This window comes from Lagenorhynchus albirostris, chromosome 7 (genome assembly GCF_949774975.1).
Source record: "Lagenorhynchus albirostris chromosome 7, mLagAlb1.1, whole genome shotgun sequence".
Taxonomy (NCBI): domain Eukaryota; kingdom Metazoa; phylum Chordata; class Mammalia; order Artiodactyla; family Delphinidae; genus Lagenorhynchus; species Lagenorhynchus albirostris.
In genome coordinates this window covers 87,324,965-87,336,742 of record NC_083101.1, presented here as the reverse complement: position 1 = coordinate 87,336,742, position 11,778 = coordinate 87,324,965, and positions in this window count along the sequence as shown.

Here is an 11,778-nt window from a genome sequence, read left to right as displayed (position 1 = left end):
GTCGTTTTGACACTATGCAATTTTTGTTGTTTTTTCTTAAACCAAAGAATTGTGAAATAATAAAAAGAAGGTATGATGTCCCCCTATCATATTAATAAAGATCTTTGAAAATTTTATAACACCGAGGGTCCACCAAGACACTCATTGCTGATAGTATGAAGGAGGACACAATAATAAGTATAAAAAAACATAAAACTGTTCAGGCCTTTTGATGCCATACTTTCACTTCTAGAAATGTTTTTGAAGGGGATAATTAAATAAGACCTCACTGCTTTCTGATTAAGAAAGTTCATCACAAATTCATGTATAAGACCAAAATATTGCAAACGACTTCAATGCTCACCCACGTAGGACTGGCCAAGAGAATCATTTGTTGAACACCCCACTGCGGTGCCCACTGCCTCTGGCCTTGGTCCTGCTTCAGGAAGCTTCTTCTCAGACATGTGCTCTGAATGTGAAGTTTGACCCCATGTTGAATGCACACATTTGTAAACTGATATTCTGTCAAAGTCACATATTGCCATCTTAGAACTTCTGGGTTACATGGATACATCTGAAATTGTATTTTAAAATGTAGGTAACATTTCAATGTTCACTTATGAACTTTAGTAGTTAAATTTTTAGAGTTTGATTGTATACTGTAACAATGATGTCTCAGCACCATCGACCGGCAGAGGGCCCCTGGATGCTGTGCTTATACCTGTGAGCGAAACTGAAGCCTATTTCCAACTGGAATTCGTGGGAAGTGTGGTGTGTGTGGCATCTTTGTCAGTGTTGGGTTCCGAAGAAGATGCTAGGGGCTGAACAGGGTTAATGGCAGCATCTTTACCAAGGGTTATCAAGTGCCATTAGAAACGCCTGTACTGTTAAGATTTCCTTCCTGTAAACGAGTGGTTCTCAGGGTGATTTTCGATTTTGCCCCCTACGGGCCATTAGAGAATGTCTGGAGACATTTTTGGTTGTCCTAACTGGGGGAGACACGTTACTGACATCTACTGAGTAGAGGCCAGGGACGCTGCTAAACAACCTACAGTGCACAGGACAGCCAGCTGCTCACAACAAAGTGTTACTGACTCAAAATGTCAAGAGTGTAGATGTTGAGAAACCCTGCTCTAAACATTAATAACCAACTAAAGTCAAGTGTTTTCTCCTCTTCATCTCCTGCGCTTGAAGATTGGGTCTATGGAGCCGAAGCAACACTCAAACCAAAGCTGTATGTACTGCTTGGAAAGGCTTTCTTGATATTTCAGAAGCAGAACTCAGATCGTTGCCTTCCCTTGGTCATCTTTATTTCTAATATTTTTGCATGGACTCTAGGAAAATTTTGTCCTTAAATGTTTGATCAAAAACTTGAACAATGTATAGGCATCCTCGGCTCTTCCAAAGTTCACTTTTCACCACTTTGTTTTTATAAAAGACCTACATTAGCACCTGCTTTGGCTCACAGAAAGGAATCTGAAGAGGATTTTCAGTTTTACAGGAAAGGGTAAAAATTCAAACTGTCATCAGAGTTTGTTTTGCAGTGAGCTGTTATAGAGTCAGCACACACCCCAAGCCACGGTGAGAGAGGCGCTCCAAGCTCCTCCCCAGAGAACTGCACTCAGCATCTCAGCCTCAAGTTGCTAGAGCTTTGAGCTGTGTTGTATCTGTGCTTTATCTCTATTTATTCTGTGCCTCCGTTAGCAAGATGTGTCCTGAGATAACTGCTTCTTATCTTCACTCTAGAAAGTTTTCATAGGAATGCTCTACTTTTGGATGGGGTGGGGGGACCTGTAAGAACCTGTAATTGGCTTTTAAGATAACACTATTATCTGGGAATTTCCACCTGTTCCTCAGCTTCCCTTGCATGCATGCCAAGTCCAGCACCTTTTCAGCAGTGGGAACGTAGGAGGACCTTAAAGCAAATTTAAGAATGAAATAGTTGCCTTCTCAAAATCCATTAGGTGATTCACTTCGTCAGCATGTTTCACAAATGAACTACTTTCTCTGCAAGCAACATTTGGTTGTTAGTACCCCTGCTGAATTGGCATTATTTTCTGCATGTTACAATTTAAAGGCTTTTTTGGTACAAGCAGCCTTTGAACATGTAATGGCTGCTGTTCTAGTTTGTTGAAACGTTTTGTAAAATTACATAAGGCAGTTCCAAAATCTCTTCTATGTCACGTAGTTTATCTTTGGATGAAAAAGAATGATGAAAAGCGGCGCATCCCTGGTGACTACAGGCAGCAGTTTTGTGCCATAATAGCTTTCTCAATATGCAGCTGAAGAGTGTGAACAACGTGGAATGTTTGTGATCCTTAAATCACTCATAGCCGTCACTGTGTTTGTTACATTGTCAGAGACAATTGCCCAACACTTTTCTTGATGGACTTTTCGTTTCATAAATATTTCTTCAATCAGATTCACTATGCTGGGAAAAACCAGAGCCTCTTGGCACCGAAATAAAGATGAAGTGCACTTGACGTCACCATTAATCCACCATGCTGTCAAACTGTTGTAAACGTACAAAAGTAGCGTGTTTGATAGCACCATTACACTTTGTGCACGCAGCAAAATATAATTCAGGAAAAAGAGCTTTTTAATATTATGTTTACTGGAAGGAAATTTGTACCTAATCACTTGAGTAAGTCACAAAGTCTTCTGTCTTCATCTACTGAAAACAGTTTTCGGTACACTCTTCATGGCTGCCTGGGTGCCTGTGAGGGTGGGTCACTAAGCCGTGGCTTTGGAACGGCCGCGAGGGCCTTCAGGTCTCAGGCAGTGGTCAGTGGGGAGGACCATCCTGGTACCATCTGGGGCAGATGTGCCTACCCATGGTGAAGAAATGCTGTCCAGTGGCAGCAGTGCCTTTAGCTGATGGTGCATAGTAACAGCAGTGACCACCCTGCAGCAAGGACTGTGCCTGCCCCTTTCTCCAAAAGCACAATAGCCCAGGGTTCTTAATTGATCCAATATAAGGCATAGGATAGAGCCCCAAAAGGACTGTCATTGGCCTTCCCACCAGGCTCAGCCAGAATGAGATTTGGTTTAGAAAAAATAACGTGATGTCTCTAGTACTCAAATGTCATGGAATTGTTAACACTTGACAGGTAGTATGTACCTACACAAGCAAAACCACACTGTGTTTATATCAACAGAATGACACTAGTTTCTCTGAGTAAGATGGTCAGGGGAGATTTTAATTAATTTCTAGAATGAATTCATATTAATTTTACAATCAGGAAAAATAATTCTAATAAGCCAGCAGATGCCTTTAAAACAAAGAAAATCTACAGGTAATCCAGAATGGCAAGAATTATGTCTTACTATTGCACCTCTTTGTTTCAGCATTAAAACAATGGCTGTTATTTTTCAAGAGCTTTTTATGAACCAGGCACTGTGCTAAGCATTTAATGTTAGTTAATTTAATCTCCACAACAATAAGATGGGTCCTATCATTAGCACCCTTTTAAAGATGAGGAAAAATTATAAAACATTATTAAGAGAAGTAAAATAGGGTCTGAAGAAATGCAGAGACATTCAAAGATCCTAGAATGCAAGGGTTGGCAGATCGTTTTCCATAAAGAACCAGATAACAAATATTTTAGGCTATGCGGGCTCTAGGTTCTCTGTTGCAGCTACAGAACTTGGCCATTGCAGTGCAAAAGCAGGTACAGGCAATATGTAAATTAATGAATGTGGCTGGGTTCCAATACAATGTTATTTAGGAAAGCTGACAACGGGCTAGAGCTGACCCACCGGCCGTGGTTTGCTGACCCCTGCTATGGAGGAAGACAATATCATAAACATAAAACTTCCTAAACCAATACCTCATTTAATGCAAATCTAATCAGGAATTTAAGATAATGTTTTTCAACCTTTCAGAGAGGAGACCTTTTTAACCAGGACAGGAAACCAAAAAGTCTTAAGGGAAAAATCTGACGATTCTGACTCCATAAAAATTAAATATTTTTGCACTGCCAGAGACAATACAAAAATATTGACAGAAAGATGACGGTACTAGAGAAAATATTTGGAACACATATGATAGAGTATTAATCTCCCTAATATCGATAACCTCTTATAAATTATTAAGCAGAAAAAAAAGTAGGGAAGTGAGCAATTCAATGAGGTTGAAATGAAAATGAATATCAAACAATTGAAAATATGCCCAACATTACTAGTAGTTGGGGGAATGTTATATAACAATAAAGAGAGCCAATAGTTTCCCGATCAGGTTGGCAAAAATGAGTGATAATATTCAGTGCCAGTAAAGGTGTGGGAAACTCCTCCCTCACGTCTTATGATGCTGGTGGGGCCCGGACTGGCACACAATTTGGGAAGATAATCTGGTGGTACCTATTAAAATGAAAAAGACAAATTTAAAATGACAAATTATCTACAAATTAAGGAAAAGAAAAATACTTCCTATCAAAAACTATGAGTTATGGTCAGGCCTGTATGCTGAGGAAAATCTGTAGTCTCCAAATGATCTTTCAAAAGAATATTGTGCTCCATTTCTATTTTATACGTATCATAGTTAAGATTGCTAGTCTCTTTGTGACATCAGGAGGATGGCTACTTCCTGACTTTGATCAAAATGGGGCTTTCCCAGGGACACTTCTTTTAAAGTATTTTCCTTTGTCTCTCATGCCCATTATGGGGCTTACTTTATTTTGTGCCTCGTTGGTCTATCCTTATGTAGCTCTGTTGGCGGTGTTGGCTCACAACATTACCTGCTAAGAGTCTGTGCCTCTCTACCAGGACGTACCCAAGGGTTAATGTCCAATCACTTCTGGTCTCATGAACAGCAATCATTATGTGAACAACTCTGGGGCATTTTATCAAAAAGGGGTCCTATAAAAGTCCAGGCTGAAAGTTAGTACTCAAAGGAACAGAGGTGAGGATGGAGTCGGGGGTGGTGGGCAAAATGACTTCTTAAGGTCTCTAGAGCCCTTTGCTCCAATAATTATGCAACTTCAAGGCATGAATTATTACGGTAAAGAAGTGTAGTTCGTGTTCTTCCAAATCAGGAAACTTCCAAATCAGGATAGTGACAGACTCTCTATGAACCTAGGCTAGAAGCTTCAAAAAAATAAATGCAATGAATTTATGTTATGTCTTCCTCTGTCTTCAAAGATGAGCACACATCTGGTGGCCTCTTAGCCCACCCATATATCCACAGCCGAAAGTCGCCTGCGAATCCTGCTAAGTAATCTCCCACAAGCAGCTAAATGTGTTGCAGGGCCTGAATCAAACAGAACCCCAATGTGAATTGGATAGAACCGAGTGAGAAATAAGAATGGAATTTTCTCCATATGGCTCTGTCTCTAGAAATGTCACTAGGCAAAAAAATGAGGGATGACAGGAAAAGGTTATGGGCACAAGGCTTGGAAGTTTGATTCAGACTTGCATATCATACTCCAGCTCTTATCTGAACTTCTTTAATAGGAAAGGCATTCCCTCATATCTGCTTGTCTTTCCCAATCATCACATTAGTGCTGTGCTTCCACTCCCAGAATTGCAGTAGGGAAGTGTCAGACCTTGTATAGGTTATTTTAATTTTATTTCTCATGACTATTTAATACCATACCCTCCACATGAAGAGTTAGAGGTCCAGTCCCATCCCAAAGTGAGAAACGGGCGAGGCTTTGTTCCAACAGATCCTGGTGCGCCCACCTTTCACTCCACTGCTGGCCAGTTTTCCACCCCACTCCTGGTTAGGACCCACCCTTCCACCTCTGGTTTAGCAATGTCCCAGGAGGATGCTAAGTGGGAACTAAAACACAGAATCACTCTTCTTTTGGCCTGAGTTTCGGGGGGAAATTATTCATCACGGATGCATCAAAATGTGAGTTTTGTTTGGGTCACACGTGGCCCAGGACTCTGTTTGCAAACGTCCATTTGGGTGCCCCAGGGCTGCCTCCCTTCCTCCCGGAGATGGTCTGCGGCAGGCTCCGGGTGGTGTGGTGCTTTAGATTCCATCAGAAATCTAAAACCTGTAAACACACTGACAGCAGTCGGCCAAGGGATGTGAGAAACTCACAAATGAACAACAAATGCAGGGAGAGAAAGGCCAGACCAAATGGACTGATGTTTTTCACAACCGTGGAGGGTTTAATCCACTGGTCTCAAACCATATGGCACGCTGAACACGAGCCGGGGGAGGCTGGGAGGTACTTGGCGACAGCCCATGGAAACATAAACGCAAGGCATTTTGTTTCCTTGTGTGTGCTTTTTTCCCTTTAAATATTTACTTTTTGTGTTTTGCCAGGACACAGTTTCCATCCCATATGCAGAACAGGCTGTTTTTGCAGATGGGGGTGGGGTAGGCAGGAGACAGCTTGGTTCAGGGGACCTGTAATAGGATACTGATTCTGTCATGTCCAGGTTGCTGGCTTTCCTCCCCAGGGTGGCGCTGAGTAAAAACCTACAATCTTTGTGTCTAGGTCTGGTGCCTCCTGGAAAAAAGAGCCCAGACCCACACCCACACGGTTATAGCTGTGCCCCCAAAGGGAGAAGGCTGGCTGGCTTGTGGAAAAGGCAGGCCTTTGTTGGGCCAGCAGTAGGTGGTCTCTGCCTGTCAGGTCTGAGGCTGTGGGTGGGAACATGCAAGTGAACCACAGTGGCAAAGAACAGAGTCTCTGGCTTGGAGGCTGCTGATGGGACACCTTTCACAAACTTTCTACCCGATGGGAGACAGGAGAGGCAGGCCCAGGAAGCAGGGTGGCAAGGGGAGGGGTAGGTGGGCGAAGGGAGAGCAGCTGGAAGAAAGAATGGGGGGTGGCAAATTCCCAAGTGAAATAGAAATGTACCATACAAAAATAAGTAAATTAGTCCTGGGACGTGAGCCATGTTTGAACCAAAATAATGTAAGCAATCAAATGCTTACTGTCTCTGATTCACTCAAGCTTCCAAACACATTACTTAACAGAAAATGTCATAAAGGAGTGTGGTAGTTGCACAATGCTGGCCACGCGGTTAAAGGCGGGCTCAGAGATGGCAAATGCAGACGTCTTGAACTAAAAATACACAGCCCTGGCATTTTTTCATTGGTTATGAGGGATGAGGGCTGGAAGAAGCATCCTGACATTCTCAGGAGGTCTCTGAGGGATTCCATTTGTTCCGCACGCAACCAGAGGAGTGGATGTGAGAGATGCCATGTAAATACTTCTATCGGGGAGGGCAGACGCTCCTCCACCGACATGCAGAGGGAGCCCATGGAAACAAGACTCTTGCTAGAAAGAGGGAGATTAGTTTGCGCTTGTGAACTGCGTTTTAGTTTATAACATCTTCTCACGGTCACCACCCAGAGACATTGACATTATTGTCCTTATATTCTAGTGCAGTGCTTCTGAAGCTGTAGTGTGCAAAAGCAGCTGGATGGACTCAGGGACTCCACCCCGGAGCTCCTGGTCTAATCCGTCTGGATAGGACCCAAGAATTTACATCTCTAACAAGCTCCCAGGTGACGCTGATGCTACTGGTCATGGACAACACCTTCGAGTTGTACTGTTCTCAATGAGCTTAAGTGACAAGAGCCTTTATTCAACCAGGGTAGCTGGACTCTAAGTCCAGGTTTCCCGCCAATACTATGATTCTTCTTACTCCTCATGTGCTTTCCCTGCCACAATGGTGGCCACATCAGCTGAGCCTGGACTTGTACTCAGAGTCCTTCCTGACACAGTCTTCTTGGTAGCCACCAGCAATCAACCAGAGTTGATATATGTATAAAGTTACTTGTCACCTTTGAGTTGGTGGAATGGGCACTGGTCTAAAAGTTAGAGAACCCGGACTTAATCGTGACTGGGCCATTAACTAGGTGTGGGGACACCATATGAGGATTTTAACCTGACTAAATATGTACAGATTCTGAAATAATGGGTGGACTTCCGTATTGAATGATGTTGAATTCAGAGAGGTGACAGAACTTACTAAAGTGGATAAAGTGAAAATTGTAGCCTGTGATGCTAAAAATACTGACTCCAATACTACAGAATAAATAGGGAAAAAAAGGCTTTTTTATGCCATCTTCTGTAATTGTTCATTGCTTTTTAAAGAGAAGCCTAGAAGAGACTTTCTAAAAAGTTTTTCTAGCATTGCAGAATGACTACACTATGCTGTACTGTCAGAGAATTTCGTAGAATGAAGCTTATAACTCTGTGCTCTCTTACATTATCTTCATTGTATAGTAGGAAGAAACAGAAAATTTTAAAAATAAATCAAATGTTGTTGCCTTCCTAAGATCATTCTTTCATAAGTTCATTTTAAAACTCAAAAAAAAAAGTTTCCTCACCTGTTAAATGAGAAGCCTGGATTGGGTCAATGGTTGTCAATCGTGTTGATTCCAAGAATTATATTGTATTAGTCTGCTTGGGTTGCCGTAAAAAAATACCATAGACTTAGTGACTTAAACAACAGAAATTTATTTCTCACACTTCTGGAGGCCGGAAGTCCAAGATCAAGGTGTTGGCTGATTCAGTTCCTGGTGGGAACCTTCTTCCTGGCTTGCAGACAGCTGCCTTCTTGCTATGTCAGTTCTGGGGGCTAGAAGTCTGAGATCAAGATGTCAGCAGGTTTGGTTTCTTCTGAGGCCCCTCTGCTTGGCTTGCAGATAGCCACCTTCTCTCTGTCCTCACATGGTTGTTTATTTGTGTGTGTGCATGTCTGGTGTCTCTTTTTATAAGGGCACAAATCCCACCATGACCTCATCTAAACCCCATCACCTTCAAAAGGCCCCACCTCCAAATAGCATATGAATTGGCGGGGGTTGGGAGGACACAATTCAGTCCATTGCACAGATGGATAGTTTGTTTTAAAATACAGCTTCCTGGGTCTTTCCTCCAGAGGTTCTGATTTGGTCTGTTTGGGGCAGTATCCAGAAACTTATATTTTTAGCAGCCACACCGCGTGACTCTCAGACTCACTCAGGCCTGAGAAGCTCCGGGTGAGTTGGTCACTAAGTTCCCTGATTCCTAGGCAGTGAGCTTCAGGCCCTTACAGCTGCTTGCTCACCTCTCTGCATAAGCACTTCGCCCACCTCACTCACAGCTGCTGACACGGGATGGAGAGCCTGGCTTATTAGGATGCAGATCTCTAACCCAGGACCTCTCCTAGAGCGGGGCACACAGTAGGCACATAATCAATGTTTATTGAGAGACTTGCCCAGGACCATTTCTAACGTTAGAAGTCTTTGAAATGTGTAGATCATTTTTGAAGCTCTCTCAAAGGGGCTATGTGACATTATTTAGGAAAAAGGCAGTAGGGCTGCCTTTGTTTTACTGTCCAGGAGGCTTAAACAACAGTGAGTACATTTCCATTTCCCTCTCTCCCCAAGCAGGGGAAAGCAAAACAACTTGAGCTGTGACTAGAAAATGAATACACACAGGCACAAAGAACAGGCCCCGCCTCCTCGCCCTCTGGCCAGCTGCTTCCTTCTTTTATTCCCCGCTGACTACAAGGCCAATGTTGAAAGCAAATGAAAGATGATAAAACTGATCAGCCTGGAGGGGTGGGATAGGGAGGGGGGGAGGGAGGAAGACGCAAGAGGGAAGAGATATGGGAACATATGTATATGTATAACTGATTCACTTTGTTATAAAGCAGAAACTAAGACACCATTGTAAAGCAATTATACTCCAATAAAGATGTTAAAAAAATAAAAACTAAAAATAGAGAAAAACAGGAAAAAACCTGAGGCTTCGTTAGGACAATATAATCCAAGAGAAAATGAGGAGTCTTTTTGACATTTCTTTAGTCCCATGAGGAATAATGAAGTAAGGAAAGGGAAGGGAATGTGGAGTTTTCACTGTTAAAAATGAAAGTAAGAGGAAGAAGATAGCAATGCAAAGTAGTTGAACTGCTATATAGCAAATTATAAATCATTCCTGAAAAATTACAATGAGGTATGACTACACACCTGTTAGAACACTGAAAATAAAAAACAGTGACAATATCAAATGCTGGTGATGGTGCAGAGAAACTGGATATCTCTCAGACATTACTGATGGGAATGTAAAATGGTATAGCCATTCTGAAAAATAGTTTAGGAGTTTCTTACAAAACTAAACATACCACATGATCCAGCCAGTACACTCCTGGGCATTTAACTCAGAGAAAATAAAATTTATGTTCACACAAAGACATGTACAGAAATGTTCATATTAGCTTTGTTTGTTGTAACCAAAAATTGTAAACAACCTAAATGTCTTCAATGGATGAATGTTTAAACGTACTAGAACATCCATGCCATGGAATACAACTCAGTGATAAAAAAAGCGCTATTGATCCATGCAACAACTGGGATGGCTCTCAAGGGAATAATGCTGAGTGAAAAAAGACAATTTCAAAGTGTTTTATACTGTATGATTCCATTTATATAATATTTTTGAAATGGCAAAATCATAAAGATGGAGAAGCGATTAGTGATTATAGTGGTGATTACAGAAATCTACACATGTGATAAAAGTGCATAAAACTACACACACACAGACAAATGCATGTAAAACTGATGAAATCTGAATAAGATCTGGGATTATACTAATGTCAGTTTCTTTGTTTCGATATTGCACCACACATAGGTAAGATGTACCATTGGGGGAAATTGGGTGAAGGGTACACAGGACTTCTGCACTATTTTTGTAACCTCCTGTAAACCTATACTAGTTAAAAAATTTTTCTGAAGAGAAAAATAAATATCTAAAGGAATGCATTTTCTCACACTGGAAATTCGTTGTAATTATTGAGAAAAGCAATTTAATTTCTTTCTCTTTTGGAGTAGCGTACACCATCTTTGTTCCTTCAACACAACTGTCATTATTAGTTTTTATTATTAGTCACCTTAAAAGGCAAATATTATATAGAATAGAGAACCCAGAAATAAACCTTCTCAGATGTAGTCAAATGATTTTCTACAAGGCTGCCAAGACCACTCAATGGGGAAAGGATAGTCTTTTCAACAAATGGTGCTGGGGAAATCCACATGCAAAAGAATGAAGTTGGATCCTTTCCTTACATCATCTGCAAAAATTAGCTCAAAATGGATCCAAGATCTAAGTGTAAGAGCTAAAACTATAAAACTCTTAGAAGAAAACATATAGAAAAGCTTCATTTGGCAATGATTTCTTGAATATGATGCCAAAACTTAGAGGCAATAAAAGAAAAATAGATAAATTGAACTTCATCAAAATTAAAAAGTGTTGTGTGTCAAAGGACACTATCAACAGAGTGAAAAGGCAACCCACAAATTGGGAGAAAATATTTATCATATATCTGATAAGGGATTAATATCCATAATTATTAATTATGGATATTATTAATATCCATAATCTGTAAAGAACTCTTACAACTCAACAACAAAAGACCCCACATATCCAAGTTTAAAAAAATGCACAAAGAACTTGAATAGACATTTCTCCAAAGAAGATATACAAATGGCCAAAAGGCACATGAAAAGATGCTCAACATCACTAATCAGTAATAAAATGCAAATCAAAACCATAATGTGACACCACTTCACACCCATTAAGGTGGTTATTAAGAGAAATACAAAAGATAACAAAACTGGAACACTTGTGCTTTGCTGGTGGAATGTAAAATGGTGCAGGCACTGTGGAAAATGGTATGGTAGTTCAAAAAAACTCCAAAATTAAACATAGAATTACCATATGATCCAGCAATTTCACTTCTGGGTATATACCCCAAAGAGCCGAAAGCAAGGGCCTGAACAGGTATTTGTATACTCATGTTCATAGCGACATTATTCACAATAGCCAAAAGATGAAAACAATTCAAATGTCC